Raw genomic sequence first — 19,064 nt, forward strand, 5'->3', positions numbered from 1 at the left:
CCCCAGCAAGCGCGCCCGGTATGGGGTCAAACTGTATAAGCTCTGTGAAAGGGCCACAGGCTATACATATCGTTTTAGGGTCTATGAGGGAAAAGACTCAAAACTGGAGCCGGTCGGATGTCCTGACTACCTGGGGAGCAGTGGCAAGATTGTCTGGGACTTGGTGTCACCCTTATTCCACAAGGGGTACCACTTATACGTGGACAATTTTTACTCAAGCGTGGCCCTCTTTCGGCACTTACATATAGTCGGAATTCAATGCTGTGGTACCGCGCGACCTAGTCGCCGGGGCTTCCCCCAACGGCTCGTTAGTACCCGACTTGCACGGGGGGAGAGGGCTGCCTTGTGTGACCAAGAACTGCTCGCGGTGAAGTGGAGGGACAAGAGGGACGTTTACCTTCTGTCCACCATTCACGCAGACACGACTGTCCAAATTGAACGGGCAACTGGAGTCATTGTGAAACCCCTCTCTGTCCACGACTATAACCTTCAGATGGGAGGGGTGGACTTCAATGACCAGATGTTGGCTCCCTATTTAGTGTCCCGACGCACCAGACGCTGGTATAAGAAGGTGTCTGTTTATTTGATCCAATTGGCGATGTACAATAGTTTTGTTCTCTACAGTAAGGCTGGGAGAACAGGATCCTTCCTAAAATTCCAGGAAGAGATCATTTCGGAAATCCTGTATCCAGGAGGGTCCGTGCCCCAAGGCCCTGATGTAGTGAGCCGGCTACATGGCAGACACTTCCCGTCTGTCTATCCTGGTACCCCAACTCAACGTTCCACAAGAAAAAGATGTCGTGTCTGTAGCAGGGGTGGAATAAGGCGTGACACCACCTTTTTTTGTCCTGACTGTCCTGACCAGCCTGCCCTATGCATAGGGGAGTGTTTTCGCAAGTTCCACACTCAGGTACACTATTAGCATAGGGATTGCGTACACAGGACAGGCACACAGGGGTCTTAGGGCCCTTTCACACAGAGCTGCCACAAACCTCTCCTTTCACCTGGGACAAAGTGCATAATGTACTTCGCCGCATCTCTGGGCGATTTGCGCTTTGCACATTGTCCCATGGGGAAGGAGAGGTTTGTTCAATAAAGGTAAAAAAAAAAAACAAAAAAAAAATCACCGGTAAGCAAAAAAGTTATTGTTCTGTTTCAAAAGTTTATAAAAGTTAATGTTAATAAATTTATTGCGTTGCGGCCTGGTTTTTTTTTTTTTTTTTTTTTTTTTTTACCTTCTAGGTGGACCAAGCGATCAAGCAGCTGCAGCACTGATGTGCATTCTGACAGAAGCATTGCGCTGCTGTCAGATTACACAAAAGTCGGTGTATGCGGCGCTGCAAGACGGGATTTTCTCCTCTGCAGTGACAGATACGTTTGCCGAGGCATACGAGCTGAGGAGGAGGCGGCGTTCCTATGCTTTGGCAAACACTTTGTATATATATAAAAAAAATATAAAAAATCCCGGCAATGATTTATTCATCCACATCGATTGATGTGAATGGAGAAATCGGGTTTGCCAGGGCATACGAGCTAAGTGGGTATGGATGTTGGGCGGAGCTCCTATGTCCTGGCAGACGCCTTTCCCCTCCTTTTTTTTTTTTGGGCAGAGATTTTTTCATCCACATTGATCGATGCGAATGAAGAAATCTGTGCCGTTCATTTTTTTCTTTCAGCCCAGAGGCTGAACGGGAAAAAAAAATCTCATTACCTGTATGCTCAATACAAGGAGAATAGCAGAAAATCCTAATGCTGGCCATACATGTAATGATTGCGGAGACCCTCAAATGCCAGGGCAGTACAAACACCCCACAACTGACCCCATTTTGGAAAGAAGACACCCCCAGGTATTCCATGAGGGGCATATTGAGTCCATGAAAGTTTTAAATTTTTGACCCAAGTTAGCGGAAATTGAGACTTTGTGAGAAAAAAAAAAAAAAAAAATCAATTTCCGCTAACTTATGCCAAAAATGTTTTTTTCTATGAACTCGCCATGCCCCTCATTGAATACCTTGGGGTGTCTTCTTTCCAAAATGGGGTCACATGTGGGGTATTTATACTGCCCTGGCTTTTTAGGGGCCCTAAAGCGTGAGAAGAAGTCTGGGACCGAAATGTCTAAAAATGCCCTCCTAAAAGGAATTTGGGCACCTTTGCGCATCTAGGCTGCAAAAAAGTGTCACACATGTGGTATCGCCGTACTCAGGAGAAGTTGGGCAATGTGTTTTGGGGTGTCATTTTACATATACCCATGCTGGGTGGGATAAATATCTTGGTCAAATGCCAACTTTGTATAAAAAAATGGGAAATGTTGTCTTTTGCCAAGATATTTCTCTCACCCAGCATGGGTATATGTAAAATGACACCCCAAAACACATTCCCCAACTTCTCCTGAGTACGGCGATACCAGATGTGTGACACTTTTTTGCAGCCAAGGTGGGCAAAGGGGCACACATTCCAAAGAGCACCTTTAGGATTTCACCAGCCATTTTTTACACATTTTGATTGCAAGGTACTTCTCACGCATATGGTCCCCTAAATTGCCAGGGCAGTATAACTACGCCACAAGTGACCCCATTTTGGAAAGAAGACACCCCAAGGTATTCCGTGAGGGGCACGGCGAGTTCCTAGAATTTTTTATTTTTTGTCACAAGTTAGCGGAAAATGATGATTTTTTTATTTTTATTTTTTTCCTTACAAAGTCTCATATTCCACTAACTTGCGACAAAAAATAAAAAATTCTAGGAACTCGCCGTGCCCCTCACGGAATACCTTGGGGTGTCTTCTTTCCAAAATGGGGTCACTTGTGGGGTAGTTATACTGCCCTGGCAATTTAGGGGCCCATATGTGTGAGAAGTACTTTGCAATCAAAATGTGTAAAAAATGACCGGTGAAATCCGAAAGGTGCACTTTGGAATGTGGGCCCCTTTGCCCACCTTGGCAGCAAAAAAGTGTCACACATGTGATATCGCCGTACTCAGGAGAAGTTGGGGAATGTGTTTTGGGGTGTCATTTTACATATACCCATGCTGGGTGAGAGAAATATCTTGGCAAAAGACAACATTTCCCATTTTTTTATACAAAGTTGGCATTTGACCAAGATATTTTTCTCACCCAGCATGGGTATATGTAAAATGACACCCCAAAACACATTCCCCAACTTCTCCTGAGTACGGCGATACCAGATGTGTGACACTTTTTTGCAGCCAAGGTGGGCAAAAGGGCACATATTCCAAATTGCACCTTTCGGATTTCACCAGCCATTTTTTACACATTTTGATTGCAAGGTACTTCTCATACATTTGGGCCCCTAAATTGCCAGGGCAGTATAACTACCCCACAAGTGACCCCATTTTGGAAAGAAGACATCCCAAGGTATTCCGTGAGGGGCACTGCGAGTTCCTAGAATTTTTTATTTTTTGTCACAAGTTAGCGGAAAATGATGATTTTTTTTATTTTTATTTTTTTCCTTACAAAGTCTCATATTCCACTAACTTGCGACAAAAAATAAAAAATTCGAGGAACTCGCCATGCCCCTCATGGAATACCTTGGGGTGTCTTCTTTCCAAAATGGGGTCACTTGTGGGGTAGTTATACTGCCCTGGCAATTTAGGGGCCCAAATGTGTGAGAAGTACTTTGCAATCAAAATGTGTAAAAAATGACCGGTGAAATCCGAAAGGTGCACTTTGGAATGTGGGCCCCTTTGCCCACCTTGGCAGCAAAAAAGTGTCACACATGTGGTATCGCCGTACTCAGGAGAAGTTGGGGAATGTGTTTTGGGGTGTCATTTTACATATACCCATGCTGGGTGAGAGAAATATCTTGGCAAAAGACAACATTTCCCATTTTTTTATACAAAGTTGGCATTTGACCAAGATATTTTTCTCACCCAGCATGGGTATATGTAAAATGACACCCCAAAACACATTCCCCAACTTCTCCTGAGTACGGCGATACCAGATGTGTGACACTTTTTTGCAGCCAAGGTGGGCAAAAGGGCACATATTCCAAATTGCACCTTTCGGATTTCACCAGCCATTTTTTACAGATTTTGATTGCAAGGTACTTCTCACGCATTTGGGCCCCTAAATTGCCAGGGCAGTATAACTACCCCACAAGTGACCCCATTTTGGAAAGAAGACACCCCAAGGTATTCCATGAGGGGCATGGCGAGTTCCTAGAATTTTTTATTTTTTGTCGCAAGTTAGTGGAATATGAGACCTTGTAAGAAAAAAATAAAATAAAAAATAAATCATCATTTTCCGCTAACTTGTGACAAAAAATAAAAAGTTCTATGAACTCACTATGCCCATCAGCGAATACCTTAGGGTGTCTACTTTCCGAAATGGGGTCATTTGTGGGGGTTTTCTACTGTTTGGGCATTGTAGAACCTCAGGAAACATGACAGGTGCTCAGAAAGTCAGAGCTGCTTCAAAAAGCGGAAATTCACATTTTTGTACCATAGTTTGTAAACGCTATAACTTTTACCCAAACCATTTTTTTTTTACCCAAACATTTTTTTTTTATCAAAGACATGTAGAACAATAAATTTAGCGAAAAATTTATATATGGATGTGGTTTTTTTTTGCAAAATTTTACAACTGAAAGTGAAAAATGTCATTTTTTTGCAAAAAAATCGTTAAATTTCAATTAATAACAAAAAAAGTAAAAATGTCAGCAGCAATGAAATACCACCAAATGAAAGCTCTATTAGTGAGAAGAAAAGGAGGTAAAATTCATTTGGGTGGTAAGTTGCATGACCGAGCGATAAACTGCTAAAGTTGTGGAGTGCCGATTTGTAAAAAAGGGCCTGGTCACTAGGGGGGTATAAACCTGTGGTCCTTAAGTGGTTAAGGACCAGGCCATTTTTAGCAAATATCACATATGCCACTTTATGTGGTAATAACTTTAAAATGCTTTTACATATCCAGGCCATTCTGAGATTGTTTTCTCGTCACATATTGTACTTGACAGTGGTAAAATGGAGTAAAAAAATGTAATTTTTATTTATAAAAAAATACCAAATTTACCCCAAAAATTCAAAAATTAGCAAATTTCCAAATGTCAATTTCCCTACTTTCATAATACATAGTAATACAGTGATACCTCGGTTCACGAACTTAATTCGTGAACTGACTCTGGTCGCGAACTGAATTGGTCGCGAACCGAGGCACATTTTCCCATAGGGTTCAATGTAAATTCAGTTAATCCATGCTGACCTTTTTTTGGGGGGTTTTTGAAGCACAAAAATATGAAACAAATTACAATACACATTAGTACAATATAGTAATGTATAAAGAGAGGACACTAACCTTGCTTGAGATGACTTCTGGCATGGAGGAAGGCAGGTGGGAGGCAGTTATTGTTTGGTGGGAGAGTCCCCCTCCATAAGGACATCAGGGGGATCTCCTTCAGGGGTTTCCTCTCTCCTTTGTCTCCTAGCTGCAGGCTCAGTTTGTCTGAAAAATCTGTCCAATGTCACTTGTCTCTTCCTGCGCTGCATAACCCTCCGGAAATGAGAGACCACGTTATCATTCATGAGATTTAGCACTCTGTTCACGACAGTTATGTTGGGGTGGTGCTTTTCAAAAAAATCATGGCACTCATTCCATTTTTGCATAATGGATTTTATGGTATCACTGCTAACCTCCTCCCTTTCTTCTTCTTCCTCAGTGGAATGCTCCTCAAGAAGTGCCTTCTGCTGCTCACCGTGGAGTTCAGAAAGTTCTTCCGTGGTCAGCTCCTCCCTATGTTCCTCAACAAGCTCTTCCACATCAGCACCATCAACGTCCAGACCCATACTCTTGCCCATGGACACAATTTCCTCCACTACCTCTGCATCAGACCCTTCAAAGTCATGTTCACGTTCAGCGACACATTCTGGCCACAGTTTCCTCCAGGCTGAATTTAGGGTTCGGGGAGTGACCTCTTCCCAGGCTTTGTCAATGAGGTTAATGCAGTGGACAACATTGAAATGTTTCTTCCAGAATTCTTTCAAAGTCAAGGACGTCTCTTCAGTGACATTAAAACACCTAGCGAAGAGCGCCTTTGTGTACAGCTTCTTGAAGTTGCAGATGACTTGCTGGTCCATGGGCTGCAGAAGTGGTGTTGTGTTGGGGGGGAGGGACTTTACCTTGATGAAGTCATACTCTGCATCCATATCATCCACCAAGGCTGGAGGGTGTGCCGGGGCATTGTCCATCAGAAGAAGGCACCTTTCAGGCAGCTGGTTATCAGAAAGATATTTTCTGATGGTGGGTGCAAACACCTCGTGCAGCCATTCCATAAACAATTGCCTTGTGACCCAAGCTTTGGCATTGGCTCTTCACATGACGGGCAGTCTGGCCTTGTTCACATTTTGTTCCCTAAATGCACGAGGGGTCTGAGAATGGTACACCAGTAGTGGTTTAATTTTTAGATGGGCACTTGCGTTGGCACACAGCAAAAGGGTCAATCTGTCCTTCATGGGCTTGTGCCCTGGTAGTGCCTTTTCCTCCTGCGTGATATAGGTTCTGTTCTGAATTTTTTTCCAGACGAGCCCTGTTTCATCACAGTTGAACACTTGTTGAGGGACGTATCCTTCTGTCTTCATGAATTCTGCAAAGTCTAACTTGTAGGCTTCTGCTGCGGCCTTGTCAGAACTGGAAGCCTCACCATGTCTAATGACACTGTGGATGCCACTTCTCCTGCGGAATTTTTCAAACCACCACCTACTGGCTTTAAATTCGTCACTTGCTGCACTTGTAGAGGGGCTTCTTTGCAGTAAATCACCTTCATTGCTGCTCCGCACTTTCTTTTTTCCACTATGCTTCTTGGGAGCCATATTGGGTGTCCAGTGAACTGTACAGTACTGTATGTGCTAAAAAGCACACCAAAAAGCACTTAAAATGTTTGCAGAGTACTCACAGTACTTCTTTCTGTGTCTCTTCTTCTCTCCATGGTCTTCCTACAGGAAGTCACGACCATGTGACAGCCTGGAAATAGCATTAAAATGGCCGCGGCTCCTGTTCGTGAACCGAGGTGGAGGTCGTGAACCGGAGCATATTTTTATGAACTTTTCTGTTCGTGAACCGAACCGAGGTATCACTGTACCTTCAAAAATAGTTATTACTTTACATTTCCAATATGTCTACTTCATGTTTGAATAATTTTGAAAAGGACATTTTATTTTTTGGGGAACGTTAGAAGGCTTAGAAGTTTAGAAGCAAATCTTAAAATTGTTAAGAACATTTCCAAATCCCCAATTTTTTCATGACCAGTTCAGTTATGAAGTCACTTTCTGGGGATTACATATTAGAAACCACCCATAAATCCCCCCATTTTAGAAACTACCCCCCTCAAGGTATTCAAAACTGATTTTACAAACTTTGTTAACCCTTTAGATGGCCCACGAGAATGAAATAAAAATGGGAATAAAATTTCAAAATTTCACTTTTTTTTTTGCAGACTTAAATTTTAATCTATTTTTTCAAAATCTATTACCCTGGATCTGGAGTTTACAGAAACACCCCACGTGTGCTCAAAAACCAAAGTATGGGCGCACAGCAGGTTTCAAAGTGGAAGGAGCACCATATGGCTTTTGAAGAGCGGATTTAGCTGGAATAGTAATTGGGAGCTATGTCGCATATGAAGACACCCTGAGGTGGCCCTACAATGGAAACCCCCCAAAAGTGACCTCATTCTGGAAACTACACCCCTCAAGAAATATTTCAAGGTGTGTAGTGAGCACTTTGACCCATCGGGTGTTTCACAGAATTAGGAAAAACTTGGCTGTGAAAATTAAAAATTAAAATTTTTAGCAGAAAAAGTTGCTTTACACTCACATTTTTCACTTTCACAAGAGGTAATAGGACACAATGCACCTCACATTTTGCTACCCATTTCTCCCTGAATACGCCAACACCCAATCTGTGCTCACAAAATTATTATATGGGTGTATGTCAGGGTCCAAAAGGGAAGTAGCGCCATAGGGCTTTTTGAGGATATATTTCACAGGATTTGCTTTTGTGAGCTATGCCTCATATAAAGAAACCCTGAGCTACCCCTACAGTTGAAACCCCCCAAAAGTGACCCCATTCTGGAAACTACACCCTTCAAGGAATATTTCAAGATGTGTAGAGATAACTTTGTCCTCAAAGGTAAATCATGGAATTGTCTGTGAAAAAAAAGAAAAACATTTTTTCCAGAAAAATTGCATTTAGGCCCAAATTTTTCACTTTAAAAAGGGGGAACTGGAGAAAATGTACCCCTGATTTATTGCCCATTTTCTCCTGATTACAGCAATACCCCATATGTGCTTGTATACTGTGGGCTTACCACAGGAGTCAGAAGGAAAGGAGCACCAAATGGCTTCTGGAAGGCAGATTTCACCAGAATAATTCAAAGGCGCAATCTTGCAATTGAACACACCCTGAGGTAACCCTAGAGTGGAAACCCCCCAAAAGTTACCCCATTCTGGAAACTACACCCCTCAAGGAATATTTCAAGGTGTGTAGTGAGCACTTTGACCCATCGGGCGTTTCACAGAATTAGGAAACGCGTGGCTGTGAAAATTAAAAATGATAATTCTTTCCAGAAAAATGGAATGTAGGCCCAAATTTTTCACTTTCATAAGGGGGAACTAGAGAAAATGTACCCCCTAATGTATTGCCCATTTTCTCTGGATTACAGCAATACCCTATATGTGCTTGTATACTGTGGGCTTACCACAGGGGTCAGAAGGAAAGGAGCACCAAATGGCTTCTGGAAGGCAGATTTCACCGGAATAATTCACAGGCGCCATCTTGCAATTGAACACACCCTGAGGTACTCCTAGAGTGGAAACACCCAAAAAGTTACCCCATTATGAAAACTACACCCCTCAAGAAATATTTCAAGGTGTGTATTGAGCACTTTGATCCATCAGGCGTTTAACAGAATTAGGAAACGCTTGGCTGTGAAAATTAAGAATTAAAATTTTTTCTAGAAAAAGTTGCTTTACACCCACATTTTTCACTTTCACAAGGGGTAACAAGACAAAATACACCCCAAAAAGTTACCCCATTATGAAAACTACACCTCTCAAGAAATATTTCAAGGTGTGTATTGAGCACTTTGACCCATCAGGCGTTTAACAGAATTAGGAAACGCTTGGCTGTGAAAAAAAAAATTTGCTTTACACCCACATTTTTCACTTTCGCAAGGGGTAACAAGACAAAATGCACCCCACATTTTGTTACCCATTTCCCCCTGAATACGCCAACATGTGTGCTCAAAAAATGATGTATGGCCGCACGGCAGGCTTTAGAGTGGAAGGAGCTTCATATGGCGGTTAGGAGAGAGGATTTAGCTGGAATGGTAATCTGGAGCTATGTCGTATATGAAGACACCCTGAGGTGGCCCTATAGTGGAAATTATACCCCTGTACGAATATTTTAAGTGGTGGAAAGAGTACTTTTTACCAAACAGGTGTCTCACAGAAGGCAGAAATACTAGAGAGAAGATTTCAAAGCACACATTTGCAAAAATGAAAAATTACTAGCAGGCCCTAAATTTTCACTTTTACAAGAGGTTTAAGGAGAAAATGCACCCCAGTTTATGTCCCCAGAAATGAAAAACCCCAAGTGACGCCATTTCGAAAACAGCACCCCAGTACGAACATTTTAAGTGGTGGAAAGGGTACTTTTTACCAAACAGGGGTCAACACAAAAAAGAATATGTAGTGGTTGTTGGAAAGTGGATATTCAAGCGCGGTGGACTAAATCAGATATAAAGTGGAAATATTTCAGGGAGCATAAAAATTTATATTCCATGGAAGAACGGCAGATTCTGAAGCAGTCCTCCATGCACAGGGCAGGTTTTTCAGGGCAGGTTTCGCATTGGTAAATTGTGTCTTTCCTTATCCCTCTTTTGTGACACACCCTGCATCTTTTCTCTGTCCTTCCCTTCCTTCCTGTCTGGGGGACTTGACCTGGAAAATGTTGCCCCGGTACAACTCGGGCACCATGACTTCCTGAAGTACTGGGTACCTCCACGGCCTGGGTTTGAAAAATTAGGGCCTTGATTACCACCTCTTGGAACTGAAGGAGAGTTCCTCTGTGGGCTGCAGATTGAAATAAGATGTACGCATTGCACATTGCCATCTGTACAATGTGTACGGCCAGCTTTTTGTACCACACTTTTGTTATTTGTGTGACACTCTAGGGCTTAATAAGTTGATCTGCAAGATCCACCCCTCCCATGTTCCTGTTGTAATCAAGGATGCAGTCTGGTTTGGGGACAGTGGTAGTGGTGCCTCGTACAGCGGCAGGGGAGCTGGCATTATTGTGAATGGTGGTCAGTACAAGGACATCCCTCTTGTCCTTGTACTTAACTACCAGCATATTCTCATTGTGGAGTGCCCTACTTTCGCCCATTCTCAATGGTTGCCCTACCAGGGATCTAGGGAGGCCTCTTTGATTTTTGCGTACTGTGCCGCAATCCACAGTACCCCTGGCAGTTAGGGACCTGAATAGGGGGATACTGGTATAATAGTTATCAACATAGAGGTGGTAACCCTTATCCAGCAGTGGTTGCAGTAATTCCCACACAATCTTCCCACTAACTCCTTGCACAGGAGGGAATTCTGGGGGTTCTATTCTGGAATCTTTCCCTTCGTAAACACGGAATTTGTGGGTGTACCCGGATCTGCTCTCACAGAGTTTGTATATATTTATGCCATACCTTGCCCGTTTGCTAGGCAGGTATTGGCGGAATCTAATCCTCCCTTTGAACAATAATAGGGACTCATCTACACTGCCACTCCCAAACTTGTTGCTGAAGTGGTCAATGACAGGCCTAACCTTGAACAGTCGGTCGTTTTAGGGTGGGCACTGTGTATTGTCATTGTAGTGTAGGAATTTTCGGATTGATTCAAATCTCTTCATGGTTTGACTGTAAGGCCTCATGCACATGGTCGTTGTTTTGGTCCAAATCCGAGCCACAGTTTTGCCGGCTCGGATGAGGACCCATTCACTTCAATTCGGGCACAAAAGATGCGGACAGCACTCCGTGTGCTGTCCGCATCCGTTGCTCAGTTCTATGTCTCCACAAAAAAATATAACATGTCCTATTCTTGTCCACGCTTTGTGGACAAGAATAGGCAGTTACAGTATATTAAAGGCTGTCTGTGCCATTCCGCAAATTGCGGAACGTGCACAGACGCCATCCGTGTTTTTGCGGATCCGCGATTTGCGGACCGCAAAACACACCACGTCGTGTGCATGTAGCCTATATTAGAGTCTGGTAGAAAATGTCAGAACTCCAACGTTTGGCTTCTTTACTATGCCCATATGCAGCACGAGTCCCCAAAACTTCTTAATCTCTGCTGCATCTACTGGGGTCCAACCTAGGGGTCTAGCGTATGGTGAACTAGGGTTCTGAGCAATGATTTGTTGGACGTACAAATTGGTTTGGGCCACCATTAGATTTATAAAACCTTTAGAGAAGAAGATTTTGAAAAAATCTAGCTCATTGAAGTCCGCACAATCTATCTGAATTCCTGAGTTGCCCACAAAATTTAGGAATTTGGGGCTGATAATCGTCAGGGGGTGGGGCCCATGTGGGCTCATTCTGGGGGGCTGCTTACAGCTATTAGGGCATGCTGGGAGTTGTAGTTTTGCAACAGCTGGAGGGCCGTAGTTTGGACATGCCTGTTCTAGAGGGTCCCTCATCAGCAGATGATGATGATGAGGGGGTAGAGAAATAGAGGAAAGTGGCATCCTCTTCTCGTTCACTGGCAGACTCAGTATCGGAGGCTAGGATGGTGTATGCCTCTTCAGCTGAGTATACTCCTTGGGATGAATGGGACATTTTTATTTTATTAGGGTGTGATGTGTGAGACATGTAAACCTTTATTTAGTTTTGGGTGTGTATGTAGTGTTTCTTACATGTGAAGGGGCTTGTAATAAATAAAAAAAAAAAAAAAAGGTTTTCGAAAAAAAAAGTCTTCTGCAGAAAAAAAACGTATTTTCTGCTGAAAAAAAAACTTGCAGCGCAAACTGAGCAGACGCCATCAGTAATGATCGGTGCTCAGTGGTTGCAAAATGCACATACACTGATGGTGCGTTCGTTCAAAAATCTAGACTGACACTAACTGAAATTGAGATATATATACTGTATTTTTCGCCCTATAAAATGCCCGGCCCATAAGAAGGTTTTTGAGGAGGAAAATAAGAAAAAAAATGTTTTTAACCAAAAGGTGTGCTTTTGGTGGTAGCCTGTGAATGACACTATTTATGGGGGATCTGTGGATGACACTATTATGGGGGAACTGTGGATGACGCACTGTTATGGGGGATCTGTGGATGACACTATTATGGGGGATCTGTGGATGACACAATACAGGGAGTGCAGAATTATTAGGCAAGTTGTATTTATTTTATTTTTTTCTTGTAAATATTTTATTTTCAATCGCCAAGAAAAAAGGCAAATATAGATTTTTGAAAGTAAGTTTCAACATATATAAAAAAAAATACAGTGCATGACTTAAGTTACTTCACTTCAAGCATAAACACTGTTCGAAAACAAGATTTGACGATTGCAAAACATCAATGTAAGATAAACATTGGAAATTGGGAAATAAAGGGAAACAGACAAAGGATAGGGGGGATGGGGGGAGCATAAACGGGATAAACTTTGAAAACTAGTAAAAAAAAAAAAAAAACATAAAAGGAAAACCAGTCATCTTATCAGTAAAGACGAATAAGTGTCTAAAGGCAACAGAACAGTATCATTAATCAGCAAGTCAGGATCACAGACTCGGACTTGAATACAAGCATGCATATTTCTCCGGGGTCAAATAAGTGTCCCTTGTATTTTTGAGGATTAATTTTATTATTGAACAACAACCATGTTCTCAATGAACCCAAAAAACTCATTAATATCAAAGCTGAATATTTTTGGAAGTAGTTTTTAGTTTTAGCTATTTTAGGGGGATATCTGTGTGTGCAGGTGACTATTACTGTGCATAATTATTAGGCAACTTAACAAAAAACAAATATATACCCATTTCAATTATTTATTTTTACCAGTGAAACCAATATAACATCTCAACATTCACAAATATACATTTCTGACATTCAAAAACAAAACAAAAACAAATCAGTGACCAATATAGCCACCTTTCTTTGCAAGGACACTCAAAAGCCTGCCATCCATGGATTCTGTCAGTGTTTTGATCTGTTCACCATCAACATTGCGTGCAGCAGCAACCACAGCCTCCCAGACACTGTTCAGAGAGGTGTACTGTTTTCCCTCCTTGTAAATCTCACATTTGATGATGGACCACAGGTTCTCAATGGGGTTCAGATCAGGTGAACAAGGAGGCCATGTCATTAGATTTTCTTCTTTTATACCCTTTCTTGCCAGCCACGTTGTGGAGTACTTGGACGCGTGTGATGGAGCATTGTCCTGCATGAAAATCATGTTTTTCTTACCTTGCAGACTTCTTCCTGTACCACTGCTTGAAGAAGGTGTCTTCCAGAAACTGGCAGTAGGACTGGGAGTTGAGCTTGACTCCATCCTCAACCCAAAAAGGCCCCACAAGCTCATCTTTGATGATACCAGCCCAAACCAGTACTCCACCTCCACCTTGCTGGCGTCTGAGTCGGACTAGAGCTCTCTGCCCTTTACCAATCCAGCCACGGGCCCATCCATCTGGCCCATCAAGACTCACTCTCATTTCATCAGTCCATAAAACCTTAGAAAAATCAGTCTTGAGATATTTCTTGGCCCAGTCTTGACGTTTCAGCTTGTGTGTCTTGTTCAGTGGTGGTCGACTTTCAGCCTTTCTTACCTTGGCCATGTCTCTGAGTATTGCACACCTTGTGCTTTTGGGCACTCCAGTGATGTTGCAGCTCTGAAATATGGCCAAACTGGTGGCAAGTGGCATCTTGGCAGCTGCACGCTTGACTTTTCTCAGTTCATGGGCAGTTATTTTGCGCCTTGGTTTTTCCACACGCTTCTTGCGACCCTGTTGACTATTTTGAATGAAACGCTTGATTGTTCGATGATCACGCTTCAGAAGCTTTGCAATTTTAAGAGTGCTGCATCCCTCTGCAAGATATCTCACTATTTTTGACTTTTCTGAGCCTGTCAAGTCCTTCTTTTGACCCATTTTGCCAATAGAAAGGAAGTTGCCTAATAATTATGCACACCTGATATAGGGTGTTGATGTCATTAGACCACACCCCTTCTCATTACAGAGATGCACATCACCTAATATGCTTAATTGGTAGTAGGCGTTCGAGCCTATACAGCTTGGAGTAAGACAAAATGCATAAAGAGGATGATGTGATTAAAATACTCATTTGCCTAATAATTCTGCACGTAGTGTATGGGGGGGGCACTATGGAGAAGAGGGGAAGCACTATGGGGGCTCTATATACTGGCACAATATGAGGGGAACTATGGAGAAGAGGGGATGCATCTACTGAGGGCCCTATATACTGGCACAATATGGGGAGCACTATGTAGAAGATGGGATGCATCTACTGGGGCCCCTATATACTGGCACAATATGGGGGGGGCACTATGGAGAAGAGGGAAAGCACTATGGGGGCCCAATATACTGGCACAATATGGGGGGCACTATGGAGAAGAGGGGACGCATCTACTGGGGGCCCTATATACTGACACTCGTTATGGGGGGCTCTATGGAGAAGTGGGGGTAAAGAAGCACTATGGGGGCATTTACTGGGGGCCCTATTTACTGGCACGCATTATGGGGGGCACTATGGAGAAGTGGGGGATAAGAGCACTATGGGGGCATTATATAGGAGCATTTAATACTGGCAACCATTTTGGTGCCACTATGGGGAAGGGGGAGAGGAGCATTATGGGGGCATCTATGTGGGGCAGTCTATAGGGGCATTTTATACTGGCACATTATGGAGGACGCTATAGGGACAGGGGAGGAGCACTATGGGGCATCTTCTGGGGGCACTATATAGGAGTATTTTATACTGTCACAAATTATAGGGGCACTATGGGCACTATGGGCACCTAAGCTCAACTGGGGGCACTAAGTGTTGTTTCTAGTGGCACACAGTATGGGTCATTGGAACACATGAGGGCATTCTGGGGACATTGGCTCTACTGGGGGCACTAAGATGTTTGTTTTTTTTGTCTTTTTTTACTGACGCACAACAGGGCATTCTTTGCACTGGCGCACACTATAAATAGAATTATTACTACCAGGGGCAAAGTCGAAGGTCCCTCCACGACGATCACCTTTCTAGGTATTACCTTAGATACCAGAAGGATGGAAGCTAGGCTCCCTGAGGACAAATTGGGCAGGCTTAAAGAATCCATCACTAGACACGTGGGATCCCGGACCATCTCCAAAGCCGAGTTGCAGTCCCTGCTGGGTACGTTTAATTTTGCCACAAAAATTATGCCACAGGGAAGGTCTTTTCTATCTAGACTATCTAGAGGTGTTCTTATCCAGGTGGAACGGAATTTCTCTGTTTGTTCCTCAATGGAAGGAAGCCTTCCCCACGGTGTTCCCCCAATGCAGCCGCATCAATCGGATTCGGAGCCATATGTGGCAGGCAATGGTTCGTGGGCGCCTGGCCCCCTCAGATACTCTTGGATTCCAGTGCCATTAGGTCCTCCCCCTTGGTGGAAAATAAATCTACCCTATAGTGGCAGCGCCTCAAGTTTGGGGTAGGGAATGGGCCAACCTTCCGGTTTCCTTTGTCACCGATAATCAAACCGTGGTAGACATATTGACTAAAGGCAAGTCCAGTTCACCTAGGGTTATGCGCTTTGTCCGTAGGCTCACATGGCTTTCCATGCAGTTCAACTTTCATGTCTCCTGCACGCACATTCAGGGGGTTAAAAATACTGCAGCAGATGCATTATCCCGTTTAAATTTTGCCATTCTCTTCCAGGTAATGCCAGGAGCCGAAAGGGTCGGACTCACTCCCCCGGCTTTCAACACATTGACAATTGACTAGATAGGCACATCTCAGCAGCTCAGTCACTTATCTGCAAGTCCCTTTCCGCCAATTCAGTCAGGAACTATAAGACTGGGTGGAAGACCTTCTCGTCTTTTCTCGTCTCCATCCTGGGAGGGGCACCGACAGGGTCACCTTCACCATGGCCTTTCTGGCTTATTGTCATACAGAACTCCACTTATCCTACAACACCATCAGGGTATATTTGGCGGGGGTACAGCATTTTCACATGATCAAACATCCCAGTAGTTACTCCATATTCTCGTCCCAAGCCATCAAGGCCACTTTGCGAGGCATTCAAAAAAGCTTCACCAAATCCATTCCCTCCAGGCAACTCATATCCGGGGAATGATTTAAGAAACTATCTTCCTCCTTAGATGGAAAACCTTTTGGGCTATTTAAAGGCACAATTCTCAAAGCTGTCCTCTACTTGAGCTTCTACAGTTTCCTAAGGTCCGGGGAGTTCACTAGCACCTCGGACCACCCAGCACCTCCCAGGTCCGGCGTTCAGTCAGCTTGTCCGGAGACAAGACCATTTCCCCTTCCTTCTGCCCATTTCCAAAACATCACAGGTAGGGCCCTCTGTGCAGGTAGAATACTTCCAGACAGGCAACGCTTGGTGTCCGGTAATAGTCCTCGACACATGCTATCTACCTTAGGTAGTCGAGCCCCAGGTACCCCCCTACTTTCTTTCCCAACACGCCCATTGATGTCTAATCAATTCATCAGTCACGTCCGTAGCCTAGCGTCCGGTTTAGGGCATGATCCCAGGGCAATCTCCAGCCATTCCTTCCGCATCGGAGCTGCATCCGCTGCCTCTAAGCATGGAATTCCGGCCCAAGCCATCCGCAAGATGGGACGCTGGGAGTCATCATGCTTCTCGCGTTATATTCCACACCCTAAGGATGAAATTGCTAGAGCTTTTTCCAGTTTTGGTTCTGTAATTATCCTCCTTAATAAATATCACCTATTTGCATGCTTTTGCCCCCTTTATTGCCTACCCTCGCTCGTGGCTAAAGGCACACCACTAGTCACCATAGTTAGGTTAGGCAGGCAGGGCGTGCAGAGTTCCAGGGTCCGTTAACCGTAGCCAGGACCACAAAAAAATATAAAAACCCTCGGTTTTTGATTTTGATTGGTGCTCTTCAGCACGGACGCAGATAGTGTGTGCGTTCAAAAAACTGTAGTATAAAACTTTACTACACTGGCCAAAAATTTTACTTGTATCTATAGATATAGAAATATAGAACTCTATATACAGTCATGTGAAAAAATTAGGACACCCTTTGAAAGCATGTGGTTTTTTGTAACATTTTTAATAAAAGGTTATTTCATCTCCGTTTCAACAATACAGAGAGATTAAAGTAATCCAACTAAACAAAGAAAACTGAAGAAAAGTCTTTTCAAGATCTTCTGTAAATGTCTGTCACGAGGGTGTCAAGAGCCACGCCTGACTCCGTTGTACCCGGGGTCAGGAGGTCGCAGCGGTTGGCTGCACGCTCTATGTCAGATAGGGAAGTTTCCTTATTGTAGCTTTCTGGGTTTGCTTTACAAACCCTTTTGGCTCACTCAGGGATCCGTAGCTCCTTCTCTCAGCTGTTCCTTGTCCAGCACTCCCAATCCTCCTTATATTCCCCTCTCACACTTCTCTGGTTGCCAGATATAGAGCTTCCTGCCTGGACATCTATTCTGACCCACTGGAGCTGTGTTGCTGCGTTCTCTGGTAGTTGATCCAGAACGCTACCCTCCGGATCCCTGTTGGACCTTTGTGGACAGTTGTTGTCGTCCACCTGGGTGTTTGTGTTTGTCTGTGTTTGTCTGTCCTCCCCCTGGTGTTTCCCACTTAGTGCAGTGGTGCGGACTAGCGATCCCACCGGCCCGTTCATTATCTAGGGCTCATTTCAGGGAAAGCCAGGGTTTAGGCACGTGATCGCCGCACGGGTGAGGAACCCGTCTAGGGACGACAGGGCAGGCAGGTACCAGCTGCAAGGTGAGTTAGGGGTCACCACCTTTCCCTCTCCCTTGTGCAGGGCCTTCCCTGTTTTCCTCCCTGTGTGTGTTGCCGGTCATTACATTATATCTGGCCCTTATTTTTGTGTAGGTAAAAAAAAAAAAAAAAAAAAAAAAAAAAAAATTTTTTTTACCTACTTAGAATCCAGTATGGATCCAATTGCTGCTCTGTCCGAACAATTTCATGGCCTGTCTTTGGAGGTGGCAGGATTGAAGGCGTCGGTCCTCCAGCAACAGCAGCAATTACAACAGACCGCAAGCCCAGCGGTTGCTACTGGTAACCAGGTTGTTGCGGAACCCAAGGTCCCTCTCCCTGACAGATTTTCTGGGGGAAGGGACAAGTTTTTGACGTTCCGTGAGGCCTGTAAACTATACTTTAAACTGCGTCCTTACTCCTCTGGTAATGAAGAACAGCGGGTGGGTGTTGTTATTTCCCTGCTGCAGGGGGACCCGCAGTCCTGGGCGTTCTCTTTACCTACTGATTCCCAGGCTCTTCGGTCAGTGGATGAGTTTTTCGGGGCCTTGGGTCTCATATATGATGACCCTGACCGAGTCGCACTGGCTGAATCAAAATTACGGAGACTCCTACAAGGAGAGCGGCCGGTAGAGGAGTATTGCTCTGACTTCCGTAGGTGGGCTACGGATACCCAATGGAACGACCCGGCTCTCAGGAGTCAGTTCTGCTCTGGGTTATCCGAAAGGGTTAAGGATGCGCTTGCATTGTATGAGACCCCCTTTTCCCTTGATGCAGTTATGTCCCTTTCTATCCGTATAGATAGACGCCTTAGGGACAGGTTGAAAAAACCGGAGCCATTGATAACCCCTCCCAAGCAGCAGTTAGTCTGTACGGACATAGATGAGCCTATGCAGCTAGGAGGAACTACTCGTCAGGTCCGTCCTCCTGAGGTTCGCCGTAGGCGTGGGGGTTGTTTTTTTTGTGGGGAGAGGGGTCATTTCATTAACGTCTGTCCTTCTTTCCTCAGAAACAAAAAAACCGTCGGAAAACTACTAACCCCAGGCTGTGTGGAGGATGTCAGCCGGGGGGTATACGTTTCCTCCATACGTACATCGCAATTTTT

This window comes from Bufo gargarizans, chromosome 10 (assembly GCF_014858855.1).
Source record: "Bufo gargarizans isolate SCDJY-AF-19 chromosome 10, ASM1485885v1, whole genome shotgun sequence".
In the NCBI taxonomy this organism is placed as follows: domain Eukaryota; kingdom Metazoa; phylum Chordata; class Amphibia; order Anura; family Bufonidae; genus Bufo; species Bufo gargarizans.